We start from the raw sequence: 23,243 nt of genomic DNA, 5'->3' as shown, positions 1-23,243 counted from the left end.
TTTGAACCAGTCCTAATGAGATGGATGAAGCTGGAGCCCATTATACAGAGTGAAGTAAGCCAGAAAGATAAAGAACATTACAGCATACTGACACATGTATATGGAATTTAGAAAGGTGATAACGATAACCGTATATGCAGAACAGAAAAAGAGACACAGAAATACAGAACAGACTTTTGAACTCTGTGGGAGAATGTGAGGGTGGGATATTTCAAAAGAACAGCATGTATACTATCTATGATGAAACAGATCACCAGCCCAGGTGGGATGCACGAGACAAGTGCTCGGGCCTGGTGCACTGGGAAGACCCAGAGGAATCGGGTGGAGAGGGAGCTGGGAGGGGGGTTCGGGATTGGGAATACATGTAAATCCATGGCTGATTCATATCAATGTATGACAAAACCCACTGGAAAAAAAAAAAAATAAATAAAATTAAAAAAAAAAAAGACTGCTAGCGAGCTGAGGAACAAGCAGGATAAGGTCACGGAAAAATGCCGCGGAGCATTCCTGCTGTTTCAAAGTTGCCTTTTCTTGATCAACATATGCTTTGTTGCTGTAAAACCTTTTAGTATTTCCCAGGGTTCTTCCATTTGATTCTGGCAGTTTTCACTCAGCTTTTCTAGTTTTTTTTTGTGGAGAAAAACTTAGAGCTAACTTCTCTGCTATATTTGCTGATATCACTCTGTTTTTCACTGACTTTAAAATTTTTCTATCTCATGCAAAATTTTAACTTTAACTTTAAATTTAAAACTACAAATTTCCCTTTAAACATTTCTTTCACTGCACCCCACAATATCTGTTGCATTGTGTTTTCCCTGTCAATCAGTTAGAAATATTTTCTAATTTCTCTTGCAACATATTATTTGATCTTCAGATTATTTAGAAATATATTTTGTAATTTTAATGTATTTGGTGCTTTCCCGAAATCTTTTTGCTATTGATTTTTTATTTAATAAGTTCGGGGATATGGGAACATGCTATTTCAAATCCTTTGAAATTTGCTGAGATTAACTCATTATGCAGCCTATTGTCTATATTAATGAGCATTCCATGTAGAAGTCAAAACTAATGTTTTCCTTCTGACCAAATTAACAACTCAGTTTAGATCTCGATCCTGCATATAAGGTACTGGTTCTATGCTTTTATTTCTATTTGGAAATAAAAAAGCCATCATTGACTTTCACAATGAAGAACACTTGCTTGATTCAGCATATTTGCCTAAAGTGAACAAATACAGCATGGAGATTTAGATGGACCTAACACAAGCACATGTTATTATATTGTTAATAAGAAGAATTAAATCACTGGCCCCGTTCTTCCCCAGGTTTCAAAGTCAATTTGCTTTTTTTCAGCTAACTGGTAAAAGTAAGGAGTACAATTATTCATTCATAACAGTAGACACCATCTCATTTGTTATACCACCAGCCCTCTGTGTTCTGAATGTGAGGGGGTCAATGAGGATGGACTGAAAAAGCTCACCTTCTGACGTGTGTTTTAATGAAAATTATTGAGCTGGGATCACTGGAAACAGCACTATACCAGCAGCCTCTTTCATCTGTGAAATACAACTTTTCAAATTTCATAAAAACTACAAAATAAGATAAATATTTTTTCTGATCTACTATTTTGGATTTTTTTACCCCTGTTTCTATAGTCAGAGTTTTAGTTCTACGTGACAATAAAAGGACAGAGAAAGCTCCAGAACATCTTTGGAACTTAGTGATTATTACAGGGGACAACCAGTGATTCTTTATGTAGCAGAAGTAACTAGTCACCTAGAATATGCATTCTGGCAACTGAGTTATCTGCAAATTTGATCTGCTACAGAAAAGTTAAAAGAATACAACCAGTATTTATAAAGGTGGCTAGCTATTATGGGGATAATGTTGCAAGCTAAAACTAACTGGGATCGAAGAGAAAATAATTTCATAAGTAGCTCATCACACGCAGTGCAGCTGTTGCACAAAGGAGAGCGCGCAGTTAATCTACTGGACTCCACCACGGTCGCTCAATAGACTTCGTTTCCTCTTGTCAGAAAATTAGTTAAGAGCATGTAAGACCTCAACGAGGATACCAGGTTTTGACAGCCACTTGAAAATTATGAAGATTCATCTGATTTATTTCACTTAGCATAATAACCTCCAGATCCATCCATATTGCTCCAAGTGGTAAGATTTCATTGTGTTTTGGTTTTGGTTTTTTTTTTTTTTTTTTTTTTATAGCTGAGTAATCTTCCATTGTGTATATACACCACATCTTCTTTTTCCATTCATATATAGATGGACAGTTATGTTGCCTCCATATCTCGGCTGTTGTATTGAGTTGGCCAAAAAGCTCATTTGGGCTTTTCTGTAAGATGTTACAGTGCTGTGATGAACCTAGGGGTACATACATATTTTTGAATTTGTATTTTTATTTTCTTTGGCTAAATACTCAGAAATGGAATTACTGGATTATATGGCAGATCTATTTTTATTTACTTTTTTTGAGGAATCTTCATACTGTTTTCCATTGTAACTGTACCAACTGACATTCCCATCAACAGTGCATAAGTGTTTCCTTTTCCCCACATTCTTGCTGACACTTGTTTCTTGTCTCTTTGAAGATAGCCATTCTGACAGGTATGAGATGGTATCTTATTCTGGTTTTGATTTTACATTTTCCTGATGATTAGTGATATTGAGCATCTTTTCATGTGCCCGTTGGCCATCTATACATCTATTCTGGAAAACGTATCTATTCAGTTCTCTGCCTGTTTTTAAACCAGGTTTCTTTTTTTTTTTTTTTGAGTTTTATGAGCTCTTTATACATTTTGGATATCAATCCCTTATTGAATATCCTGCATACCTGTGTGCTCAGTTGTGTCTGACTCTTTGCAACCCTAAGAACCTTAGCCCACCAAGCTCCTCTGTCCGTGGAGTTTTCCAGGCAGGAATGCTGGAGTGGGTTGCCACTTCCTCCTCTAGGGTATTTCCCAGCCCAGGGATTGAATCTGTGTCTCCTGAGTCTCTTGCATTGGCAGGTGGATTCTTTACCACTGCACCACCTGGGAATCCCCCTTATTGGATATATCATTTGTAAATATTTTCTCCCAATCAGAGTGTTTGCAAATAAGTGCAATTTTCCCTTTTCCAATCTTTAAAATTTTTTTTACATAGTTATTTCTTTGATGCACAGTTAGAATGGCCCATATAATGTTGAAGAATAGGGTGTTGGAAATTTTAATCTCTTCAAACTAGTGTATAACCATTCATCATCTTACTGTTTCTCTTGGCAATCTAGTTACACAAATGTTAGAACTTCTCATACTACCCCCTATTTATCTGATCTTCCCTTTTGTATTTTCCAGTGTTTTGTCACTCCCTGATTCATTTTTAGTGTTTTCTTCTAACTATATCAAAAGTTTAGCATGCTCTTCAGTTGTATCTAATCTATTATTAACCCATCCATTGAGTTCTTAATTTTAGTTATTGTATTTTTCAATTCTAGAATTTCTCCTAGCTCTTTCAGAATTCCAGTATTTTTGTCAAAATTCTGCATTTATATATCTATAAATGTATTAACCATGACTATTTGAAAGTATATGTTTGCTAATTCAATTATCTGGATTCTCTGAAGTGTTTTCTATTTTCTATTGTATCTCTTCAGTTTGGTTTATATCTCTTTGTGTGTTCTGCCACTTTAATATATTTTATATTTAATTTATCTTGGCTCAGATGGTAATGAATCTGCCTGCAATGCAAGAGACCTGGGTTCGATCCCTAGGTCAGGAAGATCCCCTGGAGATGGGAATGGCAACCCACTCCAGTATTCTTCCCTAGGAAATCCCGTGGACAGAGGAACCTGGCAGCCTATAGTCCACGCGGTTGCAAAGAGTCGGACACAACTGAGCAACTAACACTTTCATATTTAATATCACATATTTATGTGAAAATTATAGAACTATTTTGAGACTTAGAATGATATTAATTTCCTCCACAAATGATTTATGGATTCTTTTTCCCATGAGGATAGGATCAGTCTCAGACCACCTTAATGTAGTCGTGAAATTGAGATGACTGGCAGCTGGACTTCAGCAAAAAGGTCTATTTATTTTTGCTTTGCTCTTCCCTTACTTCTAGGACTTAACTTTTTGGAGCACCTAGCAAGACCTGTGAACTTATCAGTACTCTTCTCCCAAATGGTGAGCTCTAACATCAGTTTACAGCTTCTGAGTCTATTGAGGTTGTTGATTTATTTATTCAATTTCTCATCCTCTCAGTTTCCTCTTTCAGAAAAATTGCACTACCAGATTCACCTCTCTACAATCCCTTCTCACAGATTTTTGTTTTCAAAATTCCTCATTGTCTTTCTGTTCTTAGCTCTTCCAGTGGCTTTACACGTATGTTTCTTGCATTAGTCTAATTTTTCTAGTTATTTTCAGCTCAAGGGTAGAGCTTAATTATCTTCCTGTACTGAAATTTAAAATTTCTTCCCTTAATTTCTCATTTCTTTTCTGTGAAACAAAATTAGCAGGAGAGAAATCTTTAACAAAAGAGAATATAGATCAATATTTATTAAGCATTGATCACATGCCTAACCATTAGTATATATTTTCATTAATAATGTTCAAATTCTGTGATGTAATAAAAAAGTCATCTCTTTTTAAAGATTACAACCAATGCAAAACAAACAAAAATCTCAAAATACAGTGGTTAGAAGATTTTTCTCCATGAGTGTTTCTCATTTATTAAGGCAGATACTTGACACGGGGATACTATTCAATGCAGAGTCTGATTCAGGTGGTCTGGGGTTTGGCCTGAGATTCTGTATTACTAATGAGTGCCTGAAGGAGGCTGATATTGTGGGTCCACAGACCACACGATGAGTAACAAGGCTCACCATCACCCCACCAAAACAGCTTTTTATCTTTGTCTATAGAGCCGAGTAAATCTTATCAATCTTCACAACCCACTGGAAAGTGCGTCTTATCTCTTCCCCACTCCTATAATCTCTTCCTTTAAATTGTAAAACAACTCCCCTTTACCTATATTTTCTTATAGTCATATTCTAAGTATGTTCCCTTATTCTTCTTTTTAAAACTATCATTTTGAACTCATCCATACTTTAATCCCACTTCTTGCCTTCTATTGTTCATTCAAACTCAATCAATCTGCTTTTTTCCCTGCCGCACACTTACTTTTATTCAAAATTTCCATCAGACATTATGATCACAGTCTTAACTGTAGCTTAATCAGTAACTATTTAGCTTCATCTTTATAGCTTCCAGCTTTTCAACTTCAGCTTTTCTCTCCATTATTTATTGCTATCTAGTATTGCTCAATTAAAGTTAAGTATTAGCATGCAAAAGACAAGTGAGGAAGAGCAGTTAGACTTTCTGACTGCAGAAATCAAATAGGAGGAATTCTAGATAGCATTTCCCAAAGTGAAGTTTAGAAACTTCTGTGTCACACCCAGTTAGGTTATGAGAATTGGGGGAAATGCTGAAATAGATGGACATACAACAATTGTGAGTAAAAACAGGCTAAGAAGATTGGCACAGAAAAGAGAAGAAAAGACATGCTAGATATGTCTACTATTTAAGCATCACTGTAGAGGGCTTGTGACCAGGGAATTCAGTTATAGTATCATCACCTCTAGACTAAGTCTGCTTTCCGTTCTTTCACTCCCAACTAAACACATCATAAAAACATAATAAATACCTGCCTATTTGAGTTATACAATGATAAGTGAAAAGAAAGAAAATTACATCAGAGGAATAAATTAACTTTATAGGATTTTATAGCAAATGCTCTCAGTTGGCATCATCTAACTTTTCTTTAGCCTTAGAAACAATATCAAGCTCACTCTGCTCTCCTCTCCATTATAGAAGACATTGTGAAAATAGTGTGTTTTCAGTATTTAATATTAAGAATGCTCATTATTTTGCATTAATTTTAGTTCAATGAATATTAACTAAATATATAATTGACTATTAAATTGCCAGGCATCCTTCATTCTGAGGTTTTAAAACTTATGTGATGGTTTCTAAACAAAAGAGCAGCTGGATTTCAAGTTCTTAAATAAACCCAGTGATAGTTTGTATCAAAGAACACAAAATATTAGTAAAATTTTTGGCCTCCTTAGTTAAAAAATACCAGATGGCAGTCTTGACGAGATATGTTTTGAGAGATTAAGAGTGTTAGTGTATTAAGGATAAAAGGATGAAAAATAAAGGTTTAAAAATTTTAACCTTTACTTCTATCCATGTCTTTGTGTTATCTTTCCTGCTAGAAAACTTAGATATCAGTAAATCATCGAGAGATTCCCACATGGCTCAGGGGTAAAGAATCCACCTGCCAGTGTAGGAGACACAGGAGACTTGGGTTCGATCCCTGGGCCATGAAGATCCCCTGGAGGAGGAAATGGCAACCCACTCCAGAATTCTTGCCTGAAAATTCCATGGACAGAGGAGCCTGGTGGGCTATCGTCCATGGGGCTGCAAAGAATCCGACACGACTGAGTGAGTGAGCACACTCAAGGATTTTGCACGCCAGAGTTTAGCAGTTGTTAAATTCTGTATTACAGCCATTTACTCTGAGCAGGAGATTAGACCCCAGAATATGTCCTAAACATTGTCTAGCTGACATCAAAGGGAACTCACTATATTAAAGCACAGAGTGATCTATTATTCAAGGTGCATAAACAAAATAAAATCATCCTACACAAAGAGATGCTAGACAGTTCTTAGGGTATCAGGATTTTATATGATGTGGATAATGAAAGCAATCCAAGAGTTATACAAAGACTTAACTTACATTTCCTTTTTCCTCAATAAAATAAGGAATTTTAAGGGCATCAAAAGTAAAGCCCATTTATTCCCTAATTCACTTGTTCATTCATTACAATACAATGTTTATGAGTATCTATTATAGTATTTGGAACATCTGATAGTTGGGATTGCCTTGGGATGAATTCACCTTGGAAACAGAATATTTATGTAAATCAACATAAAATGAAATATATAAAATAATTTGAAGGAACCAAATTGTTCTTCAAGCTTGCTATATTTTTGTTGAAAGTCTAACAGATTTGAAGAAATAGTATCTAACAAAGAAAAGTTGGTTTCGGTAATGGCATTATAGAAGACATGATCACAGAGGCAAACATTAGTTTTTCATATCCAAGAACTGTCCAAAGAAAAGGGATCCCTAATCCAAGAATTTGAGTTACCCAGTCTAATGGTAGATATGCCTTTTGTGGGAAGAGATGCATTGGCCTGATGCTTTTAAATATTAATTTCAAATAATCAATTTTTCCTGTTGCAATTTTTCAACATGCAGAAATTCTCTATAATGCTACTTTCCCTATAACTTACTTATGGGAGTAGAATCCACTGGTTGAAGAACTTTAAGGGCTTAATTCTTTTAGCATTTATACTTAGCATTGATGAAATTTGCATTCTAGTTTCTCTCTATTTGTCTTCTGAACCTTATTTGAAGTATTGGTACTTCAAAGTCTGATCAACTCTGGAACACCTAAAACAATATTTTTAGACTGTTCTAGAGATGCCTGGAGAAACCCAGGGACGGGGCAGCCTGGTGGGCTGCTGTCTATGGGGTCACACAGAATCGGACACGACTGAAATGACTTAGCAGCAGCAGCAGCAGCAGCAGAGAATACCGGAGAAGGCGATGGCACCCCACTCCAGTCCTCTTGCCTGGAAAATCCCATGGACAGAGGAGCCTGATGGGCTGCAGTCCGTGGGGTTGCTGAGAGTCAGCCACGACTGAGCGACTTCACTTTCACTTTTCACTTTCATGCATTGGAGAAGGGAATGGCAACCCACTCCAGTGTTCTTGCCTGGAGAATCCCATGGACAGAGGAGCCTGGCCGGTTACAGTCCCTGGGGTCACAAAAAGTTGGACACGACTGAGCGACTAAGCACAGCACAGAGAATACAGCTGTCCCAAGAATTATAAAGAAGTGTTTCTGAAGTTTATATTCCATTCTCAAATAAATTTAGAACTTGATTTTAATTCATATTCTCTGCCTACTGACTAGCTATATGACCTGCATCAAATACTTTCACAATCAGAACAAAATCTACAGTTTAATCATTATGCATGTTCATATATATAAGAATTATGAAAACTAAATAATAATAATACAAAATAAAGCACTTAGCTAGCATGTGGCACTTAGTAGTGAAAAAAAAAAAAAAGAACGCAAGAAATGGCTTCCCTGGTAGCTCAGACGGATAAAGAATCTGCCTGCAATGCAGGAGACTGGGTTCAATCCCTGCGTTGGGAAGATCCCCTGGCTATCCACGCCAGTATTCTTGCCTGGAGAATTCCATGGACAGGGGAGCCAGGAGGCTACAGTCCATGGGGTCAAAAAGCATTTAGCACCTAGTGCTCAGTAGATGGTAGCTAGTAGCCATAATGGCAGTAGCAGGAAATAGCCCTTAAGTTTCTTTACTAATGTCATAAGTCACTGATATTATCATCACCAGTATAGCTTTGTGCAATATTTTATTCTTTATACTTATAGTCTATCATGTAAGCTAGAAAATAACATTAAGCTTATTTCTAGAAAATTCTTCCTAGAGATTTCAATTCACCATATAAAATCCTTGAAGCAGTTAATCAGAGACATGAATGGTGGTGAGCATGAGCTTGTAAAGAGTGTTAATAAATGTATGAAGAAAACATGACTCATTGAGATAAGTAAACACAGCTCTATTGACTAAATTATAGTGATAAAACGTTACGTGGAGTCATATGATATCATTTATTAGGGCGACTATACATATAACCATGATGATAAAAGCAAAATATTAACAGAAAATATGGGTAAAGATTAGTTTCTGAAGGTTGGGATTAGAAAAGCTTTTAAACACCCCATCAAAATATCCACTTCAAGTTAAAGTGCTCTTTAATAAAAAATTAGTTTGCCTTTCAAACAATTATTGATCAATCAAGATTTCTCCATTAGTAGGCCCTGCGATTCATTACATGAATCATAAATATAGTTACATGGTCAAAATAAGAGTGCTGAGTATAAAAGTGATCTCCTCACATCTTATAAGATTGCCATTTATTTCATTAATACCCTTGATTTCATCACATCAGTAAATATAAATGTAAAATGCACTATGTTAAATCAATTTGAATTTTTAACTCATATAACCAAAGTTTAAAAGTAAACCTTAAAAATGTAAATTTTCATTAAACAAACATTACCAAAAACTAATAATTTTTCTACACCTTGATCTACAGATTCTGTATGTTAGTAAGAAAATCATCAAAACCACAGCACTTACAAATGATTAAACACAAGAGCAAGTAACTGTTCCATTAAGAAATACAATTAGTAAAGAGAAAAAAATTTTAAACCTTGTTTGATATCAAAAAAACTGAAAATATATGAAGGTATTAAACTCAATCATTAAGTCAGCAAAAACAGTAGAAACTTCTAGAGTAATAATACTTAGTGATGCCCAGATTGGCTCAAAAGGACATAGGCTTTCATGTCTGACAGTTCAGAACTGAATCCTAGAGCCCTAGATCTTTTAATTGCTGTGTGATTTTTAATACATTCTTACGCTGTATGAACTACTTTTTTCTTTTCTGAAAATCTGTGGATAAAATATTTTCTTCCTGGGATTGAGATAAGTTAAGAAGAAAAGGATCATTTCTGTTTTTTTCTCATCAGGGACTATCAGTATCTGTCATATTACTGATACTCTTTCAATATTTGTTAAATGAATAAATGGATAAACAAACAAAGAAACATGAAAATAAAGAGCAGTAGGCAAAGAGATCCCATAAATATTTATCACTATACTTTTTTTTTGGTAAATGTTGCAGTAGAATTTTATATTGCTCATGGCAATGTAAACTGATTCAATCATTTTGAAAGTTAATTTGAAAATGTGATAAGTGACACAATTTTTCAAATGTAATAATCATTCCTCTGGGAATTTACATTCCAAATTTATCAAAATAAGACAAATACTTTATGTAAAGGCATTTTCAATATAGTTCTAAATACACTAGTGAAAAAATTAAGCAACTTGTATGTTCATCAGCTAAGAACTTATTGATGAAAATCCAGTACATTCAATCACTTGATTATTTTACAGATCATTCAAAAGATTTGCATGAAGGTCTTATGTCAAAGTGGAACATATATTTTGTTTAGTTTCTGGTTTCTTGGTAGCACTTTTACAGCTTACTGTGTTGTATCTTACTTTTTTACTAGAAAAATATAGTAAATGTAAAACAAGGAAGTAAACATAATCCATTAATTTATAAAATTATCATATAAAGTATAAAATGAATGATTTTTCCACTATTAAAAATCCAGTGAGACTTCTGCAGAGATGATCACAATTAACAGCTTGTGATGTTCCTCTTGAAGTTTAAGATCAGATCATACAATATGTATTTGTTGGAATCATCAAGGCACAACTTGCGTATTTTCCAACTACATGACTATGGATAAACTTTGATATGTGTAGATACAGGCATATGAAAAAGTGAATGAGTAAAATATCTGCCATGAGTACTGGGATTATATCGATTATCTAAATTTTCTCCAGTGTAATTCTAATAACTCTATGAACCCAAATACAATGAGACAATTGCCTCCAGTAGATATAGGCAAAGATTGATACAAGAAGTAAAGCAATATTATTCAACTAATTAGAATTTGGGGGAGAGGGACTTTTGTTATATATACAAAAAGGGAAAAAGAAGATTAGAACATTTTTAAGGATCTGATAGATGAAAAATGGTGCCAACATAGCCTTAATCTCTTGTTTAATTTATGTTAGCCAGGGAAGTACTTGTGTTCAAACTATGCACAACATTATGAGCATTATCATTTGTGAGTGACTGCTTAGTCATTCTGAATATGCATGTTAAGATGGGCACACCAACAATGACTCATATAATACTGTCAAGGTATTATTATTTAAAAATAAACTAAACTTGAATAGAATAAGAATGCCATTATTATTTGAATAAATTCGAGTCAGTATAATTAAGAAGAAATGTTTTCCAAGAAAGGTGAAGTCTAGTTGTGCAATGTTGGAAAACAAGAACGGATGGACAAATTGTGATATTAATTTTAGGTAATTTATTCAGACCATTTATAGATATCTGACCATATAAAATTTTTTAAAAAAGGTCCAACCAAATAGCCAAAGCAATTTGAGAAAAAGGAACAAAGCTGGAGGTATCATACTTCCTGACTTCAGGCAATTCTACAAAGCTACCATAATCAAAACAGTATGGTACTGTCACCAACCCAGACATATAGAAAAATGCAATAGAATAGAGTCCAGAAATAAACCCATACACTTATGGTCAATTAATCTATGATGAAACATGCAAAACAATGGGGAAAAGACAGTCTCTTCAATAAGTGGTGCTGGGAAAACTGCACAGCTGCATGTAAATAATGAAATTAGAATAGTTCCTTACATCATATACAAAAATGAACTCAAAATGGATTTAAGACCTAAATGTAAGACTGGAAACCATAAATCTCCTATAAGAAAAGCAAGCAGAACAATCTTTGATATAAGCCATAGCAATATTTATAAGGATCTTTGTCCTAAGGCAAAGAAAACAAAAGCAAACATAAACAAATGAGACCCAATTAAATTTAAAAGCTTTTGCACAGCAGAGAGCCATTGAAAGAATGAAAAGACAACCTAGTGAATGGGAGAAAATATTAACATTTACAAATGACGTGACCACTAAAGGGTTAGTATCCAAAACATAAATAGCTCATACAGCTCAATATGAAAAAAAATAACTCAATCGAAAGTGAACAGTAGATCTGAACAGAAATTTTTCCAAAGAAGACAGGCACATGAAAAAGATGCTCAATATTGCTAACCATCTGAAAATAAATGCAAATCTGAACCACAATGAGTGATCATCTCACACCTGTCAGAATGGCTATCAACAAAAAACCACAAATAATGAATGTTGGTGAGGACATGGAGAAAATGGAACCCTGGTACACTGTTGGTGGGAATGTAAACTGAAATGGCCATTATGGAAAACAGCATTGAGTTTCCTCAAAAAAACTAAAAAATAGAGCTACTATATGACCTAGAAATTACATTCCTGGTTAATTTCAGAAGAAAATGAAGACACTAATTCAAAAAAATCATGCACTTTAATGTGCATTATTTTTTGAATATTATTACTTATGATAATAATGTCCAGCATTATTTATAATAGCTATGAAGCATTATATGAAGCAACTTGTGTTCATTGACAGATGAATAGACAAAGAAGAAGTGGTATATATAAGCAATGGAATATTACTCAGTCATAAAATACAATGAGATTTTGTTTCATTTGCAACAACACAGAAGGACCTGGAGGGCATTATGCTTAGTGAAATATGTCAAAGAAAGAAAGACAAATACTATATGTTATCACTTACACATGAAATCTAAAAAATGAAACAAATGAGTGAATATAATAAAAGCAGACTTACAGATATAGAGAACAAACTCATGGTTACCAGTGGAGAGAGGGGAGGAAGAAAATAGAAGTAGGAGATTAAGATATACAAACCACTATATATAATATAAATTACATTATACAGCACAGGAAATATAGCTAATATTCTATAAGTTTAGAGTTAATTGAATCACCATGTTTCATACCTGAAACTAATATAATATCATAAATCAACTATGCTTCAATAAAATTAAAAAGTGGGGTCAAAAAATGTTGATGGGTCCAACCAACAAACAATACTGACTAAATTGCTAAAACATTTCTTATACATCCCTGTTCGGAAAAGTTTACTGGTCACATGCTGCATACCTCAACCAGGTTTACACAGTGGGTTTTATGACCATAACTGTTGTCTAGGATGATTTGGGAGTAATTACATAAAAAAAAACCAAGTAAACAAAACACCAGTTGAGTCTGGATTACATGGTAGGAAAATGTGTTGACAAATGAAATTAAAAATTCAAAGAGAAACAGGCTTTGAGTTTGGTAGCTCTAGTTCTCTAAAAATTATGTCAGGCTTCAAGGTCATTCTATCTCTCTGTCATGACCTTCATTGTCCTTCTAATATACCTTTTAATATTAATTCCTTACCTGGTTCTAGAATGGCTGACAGTTGCAACAGAAGATACATGCATATTTATTCACATCAGACGTAAGAGAGGGTGGCTTCCAGAGTTTTTTCAGAGTAACGAAGAGGATCTTTTCCACAAACTTCCTGCAAATCACTATAAGAATCTCAGTATTCTGAATGCTGCCCTTGGCTGTCTCTGAGCCAAAAACTAAAAATGGGAGTGGAAGGAGCATTAGAACTACCAGACCCAACTTTCTAAGAGGCACTTAGGCTACATGGCTGAGATGCAGGTAACTAAATATCAGGATTCACTATGGAAGGTGAAGGAGATAATGAATTCTGACTACTGAAGAACATGTCTACTGTAACATCTCCCAAAAGAAAACGTTCCCGTGTTTTTAATGTCAGTGTACATACAAGGAAAAGAGCTATTAGTCAAAGGATACTTTCCAATGACAGAAACTGTTGTCAGAGGTCGTTGCCAAGCTGTAGGATTTAGGGAGATGAAAGATGTCCTTGTAAATGGGGATTTCCTGCCTGGCATGCCTCAGTGGGACAGTCAGAACCTTATTAGCTGTCCTTCAAGCTCCGCCTCCGTGGCCGCCTGGTTCTTTGGAAGCCTGTTTGTTTTCTCTGAGTTGAGCTTGCTCTCTAATGGCATGGCCCAGACACTTTCAGACTTTTTTTTTTTTTAATTTTTTTTTATTATTATTATTATTTTTTTCCAGTGGGTTTTGTCATACATTGATATGAATCAGGACTAAGTCATTTGAATCAGGAGGCACAATGTTCGTGTCAGCTTAGCTCCATACTTGCCCCACCAAGAAAAATACTCCTTTAGTCTTACGTTGCAGGGGGCTTCCCTGGAGGCTCAGACAGTAAAGAATCCGCCTGCAATGCAGACCTGGGTTCGATTCCTGGGTGGCAAGATCCCCTGGAGGAGGGAATGGCTACCCGCTCCAGTATTCTTGCCTGGGGAGTCCCAGAGACACACGAGGCTGGTGGGTCACACAGTCCGTGGGTCACAGAGTCGGACACGACGGAGGGACTAACACTTTCACTTCACATGTAGCTGGAGTGCTTTCAGCCCTCCAACTGTTCAGCGCTGACCTCGTGCTTATTAGATAAGAACTTTCTCCAGCTTCCTATAAATTCTGGCCATAATTAAATGGACATTGGTTTTCAGATCATTTAATAATTTTTATAATTTCATTAACCTGTTTTGCTATAATACAGTAGTTGAATTCTGTAAGAACCCACATATAAAAAATTAATTCTAAAAATTGTTTTAATAGGCAAGAATGGTATTAAGGTCTAGAGAATTTAAGAATAAATACAATAAGTTTATTTACCCTATAGATGATTTCTATTGTAAAGCAGTTTTATTGCTCTTAGAAAGATGATTGTAAAGTTCAAACATCACTGATCAAGTCCAATTCAATTACATTTTTTTCTTATATACATCACTCTTAAAATACATTTTCACATTAAACAAAGCAGAAAGCCCTAAGTTAACAACCGTGTAGCCTACTCAACTTATTTTTTTATACCAATGCAATGACTTTTCCTAATGACTACTCATTCTTGATCTTGCTTGTTTATAACCAGCAACGTTAGCATGAACTGATAAATATATAAAGATTATGTCTCCCTCTATTTAATCACTTGAATCATATCCAGTTCTAGTGATGAAATGTCCCACTTTAGGGAAAGAAAAATGCCTCATGGATTTATATCAGTTCTCCATTGATGTTACTTTATGGTGAAGGCTGTGTAGCAAAGAGGTACAAAAAAATGCAATGGCTCCAATAAAGATAGTTTATTATTCTCTTCTATGTAAAAGTCAAGGAAGGGTAGTTGGGCTTTACGACATCACCCAGAGGCAATGGCTGCTCTACCATTCCCCAAGGCGTTGTCCTCATCTGCACATTGAAGTCTGATTGCCACGATGTCCAGTTTCTCCCAGTGGAAACAAAGGACGGTACAGAGGGGCACTCATGTGGTGTGTGAGACCCAGCCTTGAGATGGCACAAGTCTCTTCTGTTCACATTCCATCAGTGAGAACTCACTCACGTGTTTACTCTGGCTGCAAGAACACGTGACAAAGAGTAGCTCTGAATGACCAAGTATGGTTTCAATTCTTTGTTCCTATGGATGGAGAATAGAACAGATTCCAGAGGACAGCTGGTCTCTAACACTTTTAAATAACATTGACATTTTGCATTTATTTCGTCATGTATCCAAATGTGAGAAATCAGAACAACTTAGACTTTGTAAGTTTGAATGAAAAAATGAATTTAATATCGGATTATTTTTGTTAACTGATCATTTCTTTTTAGCTGTGATAGTAGTCTTTGATGAATGTGAGTTCTGAGGAAGAAAACTGCTAATATTTCTCAAGAAATCACTCAAAATTTCCTTTGAGTTTAAAAATGGAAGTGCTCTTAGCTTATAAGCAGAACTGAATGAATAAGTTTTCTAATTGCTCAAAACACTGCTACTCCCATCATGATTGTGGGTTTGGTCGGGAGTGGTGATAGCTTCAAAGCAACTTTGGATGCACAAACCATTTCAATTTCCCTGTTTTCCCAACTCACTGCTTTATAACTTCCTGCTACTTAGATGTAATTTAGTTTAGAAAATGTATTTGTTTTATTTTTAGCACTTTTTAAAGTTAATTTTTATTGGAGTATAATTGATTTACAATGTTGTATTAATTTCTGCCATGCAGCAAAGTGTATCAGTTATAAATACACATGAATCCGTTTTTTTTTTTTTTTAGATTCTGTTCCCATATAGGTCATTACAAATTATTGAATAGAGTTCCCTGTGCTACATGGTAGTTACCTATTTTATATACAGTGGGGTGTATATGTAAATCCCAATCTCCCAATATATCCCTTCCTCACCTTCCCCCATAAATGTTTTCTATACCCGTGACTCTATTTCTGTTTTGTAAGTAGATTCATTTGTACCAAGCTTTTAGATTCCGCATGTAATATATGACATTTGTCTTTCTCTGTCTGACCTACTTCACCTGGTATGACACTCTCTAGGTTCATCCATGTTGCTGCAGATGGCATTATTACATTCTTCTTAATGGCTGAATAATATTTCATTGTATATATGTACCCCAACTTCTTAATCCATTCACCTGTTGATGGGCATTTAGGTTGCATCCATGTCCTGGCTATTGTAAATAGTGCTGCAGTTTTCTTTCAGGGTGCATATGTCTGTTCAAATTATGATTTTCTCTGGATATACGCCCAGAAGTGGGATTTCTGGATCATATGGTGGCTCTATATTTAGTTTTTTAAGGAATCTCCATACTGTTTTCCATAATGGCTGTATAAATTTACATTCCCTGCATCAATGTAGAAGGGTTCCCTTTTCTCCACACCATCCCTGGCATTTATTCCTTGTAGATTTTTTTTGATGATGGCCATTCTGACCAGTATAGAGTGATACCTCATTGTAGTTTTGATTTGCATTTCTCTAATAATTAGTGATGTTGAGTGATAGTTAGTGATGTTCAATTTCCCTGTTTCTCCCAACTCACTGCTTTATAATTCCCTGTTCCTCGTGTAAATTTAGTTTAGAAATTTAAATTATTACATCTGTGTAATATTTTATTGAATTTTTAGTTCAAAAGTAGACTAGAGCTAATGCTTTTCCACCATAAAAAGATGAAATAAAGAAAAAGGCTAAAATAGATAACAGAGTACATTGAATTGAAAATTCTGAACAGAAATTTCATTTGAATTAAAATTTGATTGGAAGAAGGGATATATGTATTCAGGAGGGTATGGGGAGAATCAGAGAGGATAATCCCACCACTGGGAAATAAGAATATATCTTTTTAAGTAACAGTAAATTGAGGTTCAAACACCATTATAGTTAGCTGGAACACTTTTAAACTTAGAACAAAAATATATGTAAAATTAGAAGGAAGACTGATGGGGTTCTCCTAGCATAGAACATCTAGAGTTCTACAGATCCAGAAATTATCTAAGGGAATATATTAGACCTCTATCAGAACTCTGCTTTTATATATTTAGCTTGAAGATGTGCAAAAATTAAACACATACTTTTTTTTTAAACAATCGTTTACCTCACTGTACTTTGCTAACATCACTTTAGTGACAAAATTGGCTGTGCTGTGCTTAGTCATGTCTGACTCTTTGCAACCTCATGGACTGTAGCCTGGCAGGCTCCTCTGTCCATGGGATTTTCCAGACAAGAAGACTGGAGTGGGTTGCCATGCCCACCTCCAGGGAACCTTCCCAACCCAGGGATCGAACCTAGGTCTCCCACACTGCAGGTGGGTTCTTTGCCATCTGAGCCACTAAAGATGCCCAAGAATACTGTTAGTAGGTAGCTTATCCCTTCTCCAGGGAATCTTCCTGACCAAGTAATCGAACTGGGGTCTCCGGCATTGCTGGAGGATTATTGACCAGCTGATCTACCAGGGAAGCCTGCCAAAATAGGCTATCTTATTACAAAATACTAGGAAACAATTCTTATCTTTGCAGTTAGAAGCTTAATGATGATTAAAATAAAAGTTAGTGAACTACCTTTACCAGTTACTTAGTATCACCCTTTGAAAAATATTGTCAAACCACAACAAGAAAAGGGAGCTGCAGCCAGGCCCTTCCACTAGTGAAACGCTCTCCTTTACATTTCACATACTTCCTATGCTCTGAAGCTACTTCTTTCTATCATAACTACAGCACAGTGGTGATCAGTTGGTAGTTTTCACCTTTATAATGTACCAAGTCACCATTATTAAGCTACTCAACTTTGCTCAGGCTGAACAACCTCCTTTCATTGTGAGATGCCCTTTTTGTCCAGTTCATTTGAGCCATATATATATAAGCTGTGTGAAACCTATAAGAACCCACAGTACCTTAACTGGGCTTCAGAGAGCACATATTTATTTTAAAAATCTTTTTAGAAGAAAAACATGTTCTGGTTTCTTTGGACTGGTTCCTGACAAAGGGCAAGAGGAAAGTTTTTCTTGGTCTGGCATGACTTCTGAGAATTCGGGATCTTCCTGCCTGGGGACCCATACTGTGTGCCCAAGGACATGACCACAATTAGGTTTCAGGTTCTGCAGGGAACACTTATGTTTTGGATGTGCTCCAACATGTTCCAGAAACCCTGGGAAACACAGCTAGTCCTAAGCAACGTTTCAAGCTGAGAACTGTCTGATAATTTTTTTATGTCTTACTTATTCTGTCTTCCATCATATTTTATACCCCCAGAAACCCCATACTCTCATCATAGTTCTCATTTATCTCCACTTTTACTATGTCACCTGTCAGAAGCTAGTTTGAATTATTATATTGAAAAGGACGAGTGACAAAGGATACCTCAGAAGAGTGACTGCATCCTTTACTATCATGTATTCTAAAGGCATGTGATGAGCACAGATCTATTACTTTGCTCGAGAATAATCAAACTCAGAGGTTAGATTTCAGACAGAAATGCAAGCAGGTGAATAAATCTCCTAGACAAGAAGTCCTTTTCCTTCTCTTTTGAGCCATGTCTTAACGATGGGCTGCAGTTTCATTTAAGCATGCATGTGGATCTGCTGGGAAAATGAAGTAACTGATTTTAGGTGTGGCTAGTATTTCATGTTGGAGAAGGCAATGGCACCCCACTCCAGTACTCTTGCTTGGAAAATCCCATGGACAGAGGAGCCTGGTAGGCTGCAGTCCATGGGGTCGCTAAGAGTCGGACACGACTGAGTGACTTCACTTTCACTTTTCACTTTCGTGCATTGGAGAAAGAAATGGCAACCCACGCCAGTGTTCTTGCCTGGAGAATCCCAGGGACGGGGGAGCCTGGTGGACTGCCATCTATGGGGTTGCACAGAGTCGGACATGACTGAAGAGACTTAGCAGCAGCAGCAGCAGCAGTATTTCATGTTGTTGTTATGTAACTCAAATTTAAGTCAGTTGCCTGGATGCAGGAACTCTACTAATCTCTGGAACATCTTCCTGAAGCTCAGAGAAAGGATCCTGTTGCCCTAAAGAGTTCTTTTGGTAAGTCTGTGGAAATAGTGAATTTGGGTCATGTTGAAATAGGCAGTTGCCCAAGTGGCCAAAGCAACTATCTATTTATGGCTGTCCTGTTAAGGTGTGTATTTAGGCAAGCATCTGAGTCTAAGGCACACATTCAGGCATAGGGGAATGTGATAGATGCCTTCTTGGGAAGGAAGTGGAAGGATATTTCACAGATTAAATTCAGAAACAGCCAACAAAAGGACTTAGGGAGATATGGCTTGTCCAAGTAAAAGTGATTTATTCAAAAAGTGATTTCATAAAACTGGAATAAGCCCCACAGGGAGGTTAATGTAAACTAGCAGATATGGTCATTACCTGTAAGATAAAAGTTTGGTGAGATAGGACATTTGATGAGAGACAAAGACATGTGCAAAACTATCATCAGATCTAAATGGAGAAGTTCTCCGAGATGGCTCCTAAAAGAATATTCATTGAAGTTACAAGAGTTGGGAAATCTAACTGTTAGATGTTATGTGATGGATAACAGGTTATTGATATGAGAGAGAGTACTATGTTTTAAAAAATTGCTACACTGCCATCTGACAATTCAAGTGGTCTAAGACTCTGTGATAACCCATCACTATTTACATTTGTAAGTTGCCAAAATTCCAAGACAATGAGGTATAATGGTAAAACTTGGACACGGAACTGGGAGGCCTTTCCATCATTAGATGGTAGCTATTCAGTCTTTCTGAATGTTAAGCACAGGACTAGATTGTGTGAGAACCTTTCAGCTGTATGATTCTGTGATTTTGTGAATATGATGTACATAAAAACACCACCAAAAAATACTGGCATAAAATCATAGAATTTTAAAGGAGTGCTGTGGTATGACGAATGGGAAATTTTTAAATGTTTTATTTGTGGGTTTATTCTCAAGTTTCTATTAGTAATTAAGTATTTAATTGTCTATCTTTTGTCAAAAGAAAACCATATATGTGTTTCTACAGAGCTAAAAAAAAAAAAATACAGGCAGTGAATGGATATTTAGGGCAATCTGAGTCTTAAATGCCATTCTTGGGGTTGAGTTGCCTGCCAGAGACCTAAATCTGTATCATCAGAAAGAGAAATGTCTTCATCTATGTGAACACAATAAGTCCTCTGTTGGAGTTTTGGGGAACATGGACAAACAGATATGATCCATTTCATTTTTCTGTGTAGAGATGCTTATGCCTCCTCTGGCCTACTCTTACTGAGACAGAGATTGTGAGGCTGGAGAGCTCCAGCATCTCAAGAGGACCATAGTCACCCACAGGGTGGAAGTGGGTGGAGGAGGTCACTGTTGCCAGAGCAAACTCTGCCTCCTCTTTGCAGGTCACGGTAACAGTTGATTATTAGCAACAGGAAGGAACTGGCAGATACCTTAGGGATCAAGTACTTCTACATGCTTTACATCATTCCAAGAACAACACTCTTTAAGACAGTGTTGAGTTTTTAAGGAATTCTTTTTGGATCTACTTTAAGATAATTTTAAACCAATGTATTATAGTCTAATGGATAAGAGTTCAACTCTGATTGGGAATTAGACTGCCCTGTCTCAAAACACACTTTATCATTTATTTCAAGCAAATTTTTTAACCTTCCTGTGTGTTATTTTCTTTATTAATAAAAATGCCAATAAAAAGAATATGTACCTCAGGATAGCAGAGAGGATAAAAGAGGTACTTAGCAAGTGTTTATAAATAGAATGGCCAATATTTATTAGTTATTAATATTATTTTTATGTAAAACAAACAGATTTCTGTAACTAAAACCTCAGGTAGTTGATAAATGTGGTTATTAAACCTGCACTTCATAGCATTTCATTCTTTTTAATTTCTATTATAGTCAAGGCTCAGATGTACTCTTCAGAATCTTTCAACATTCTAATTGTTCTCAGGGCCATCCACCTTTGTTCTTGTTATTCATTTTTTCCCTGTAATTCCCCATTTTCTCTTACCAGCCTTAAACAAAGATGTAAAAGGCATGTGATCAGTAAACACTAACCCTAACGCCATTGTGTCACAGTCTGAATTGTTAGCTTTAAGCATTTTTCCTTGCCTGTCTTGGTTCTTTATTAAGCATCTCCCTAGGGAGACATAAATTGGAAGACTGGCATTGACACATACACACAGTATATATAAAACAGATGACTAACAAGTACTATTGTATATATACCATGGGGAACTCTACCCAGCACTCTGTAATGACCTAAATGGGAAAATAATCTAAGAAAGAGTGGATATATGTATGTGTATAACTGATTCACTTTGCTGAACACCTCAAACTAACAGAAACTTGTAAATCAACTATACCCCAATAGAAATTAATTACAAAAAAAGAAAAGATTGAGAGTTTATGTACAAAAACAGGCATCCCACGCAAAAGCCTTCTAATGATATGGTATGGACCTTTCATTTTATTCTCTCACTTATTATAGAAATGTAGACAGTGAGTATCTCTTAGAAGTATGGAACTGTAAGTCATGCTCCTCCACTCCACTGCTACCTCTGCCGCCCAGGTCCATGCCCCCGCCTTCCCCACTTCAGGACGGGCTAAGCCCACAAGCTAAGTGCTGAGGAGGAAGGCCAGGTGCTGCCAAACCCACCTGCCATGAGGTGGAGGGAGCCAGAAGGGCAGGATGCCATCTGCAGGCAGTTCCATTTCAAAGACTTCAGGAGGACTTTTGACCTCATGATGAAAGTGGCCTGCAGACTGAAAAACTGGACCAGCAACCTGAATGGTTTAACCTGTGCACCAAGGTCCACACCATCCTGAGTACCCACAAGTGTGTGGGCCTTTCAGAAAGGTACATAAACATGGCCAGCTTCATGGAGCAAGTGGCAGTGTCCATGACATAGACCCCACCCCTCCTCTCTGAGGTTTTCAAAGGATCCAGGGAACTGGGGAGCTCTGAGATGTTGCTGCAGTCAAAACTGCCAAGTCAGTCCTGCTGCCTCCGATTAGAGGCAAGTTCTTTCCCTGGAAGGAGAGGGCCATATCACTGCCAAGATGAGGAAATTAGACCATTTTTCCCACATCACTCTCTTCCTTCTTGGACCTCTGAAACATGTACACTGATCTGAGTAAGTTCTTCCCTTGTTTCACAACTTCCCAGCAACAGTAATGATTTCTTTCCAGGCCATGTCTTGCTTGCTCCTTGTCTGATTCATTTCCCAAGAAGCTTGATGCAAACTGTGTCTAAGACAAAGTCTTATCTTAGAAACCAGGACCCTAAAGTTGTCCTCATCCTATGTGACAGAAATGCATTCACTTTTATGCCTCAAATAAAATCATTGTTTCACTTGGGGTAAAAAAAAGAAAAGAAATATGGTACTATAAATCTTAAAATTTCCACTTCTTTATTTTATAGATGACCAGGAAAAGCCCTCCTGAACTGAGAATGTCTTTCAAAGTCCCACAAATATTTTCTAACTAGAACTGTTATAAGATAAATGTTAGATTCTGTGGTTTTGCAAATTTCTCTTCTTAATGCACAACCTGTCTTCTGCTCCTGTTCTTGCAACTAGTTCTTAGAAAGCAGTGAGTGGAAAGCTCTTACTGGCATCAACAAGTGAGAAATGACAATATTCTAGTGTTATCTCCCCTAATAGATACATCATTAGCCTAAAATATTTCAGGCAGAGGAAATGACAGGTGTGGATGCTGGCAGCTTCTCAGGACCATAAAATTAGTATATGTAGGCACTAAGTTGGAGAAGGAAGTGGCAACCCACTCCAGGATTCTTGCCTGGAAAATCCGCATGGACAGAGGAGCCTGGTTGTCTACGGCCCATGGGATCGCAAAGTGTCAGACAACTGAGCGACCAAGCACAGCACAGTACAGGCACTAATGATTCTATCAGTGTCTCTAAGTAAATTGTCTCTGAAGATAAAACATCTTCCTTGTTTGGGTCAATTCTGCCTGAAATGGTATCTTATACAAGCTTTATAAAAGAACTTGCTAAGACAAGCTAGTTTTATCTGCAACAGTTTTTCACTATAAGTCTGATGAGTGACATTGCTAACATAGACTGTGTTGATTAAAGACAATGGATCACTTTTAATCATTTTAGAATCATTTCCACTTTCGCAA

General features: G+C 36.3%; 1 pseudogene; it reads left to right on the top strand.

Annotated features, from left to right (window-relative positions):
* LOC133071579 (pterin-4-alpha-carbinolamine dehydratase-like) overlaps positions 1 to 22,009 on the top strand; it is a 120,809-nt pseudogene extending 98,800 nt beyond the window's left edge.
* The last annotated feature ends 1,234 nt before the right edge of the window (positions 22,010 to 23,243 follow it).

This window comes from Dama dama, chromosome 17 (genome assembly GCF_033118175.1).
Source record: "Dama dama isolate Ldn47 chromosome 17, ASM3311817v1, whole genome shotgun sequence".
Taxonomy (NCBI): domain Eukaryota; kingdom Metazoa; phylum Chordata; class Mammalia; order Artiodactyla; family Cervidae; genus Dama; species Dama dama.
Note: the sequence above shows the minus strand (reverse complement) of the source record. Positions and strands in the feature narration are given on the sequence as shown.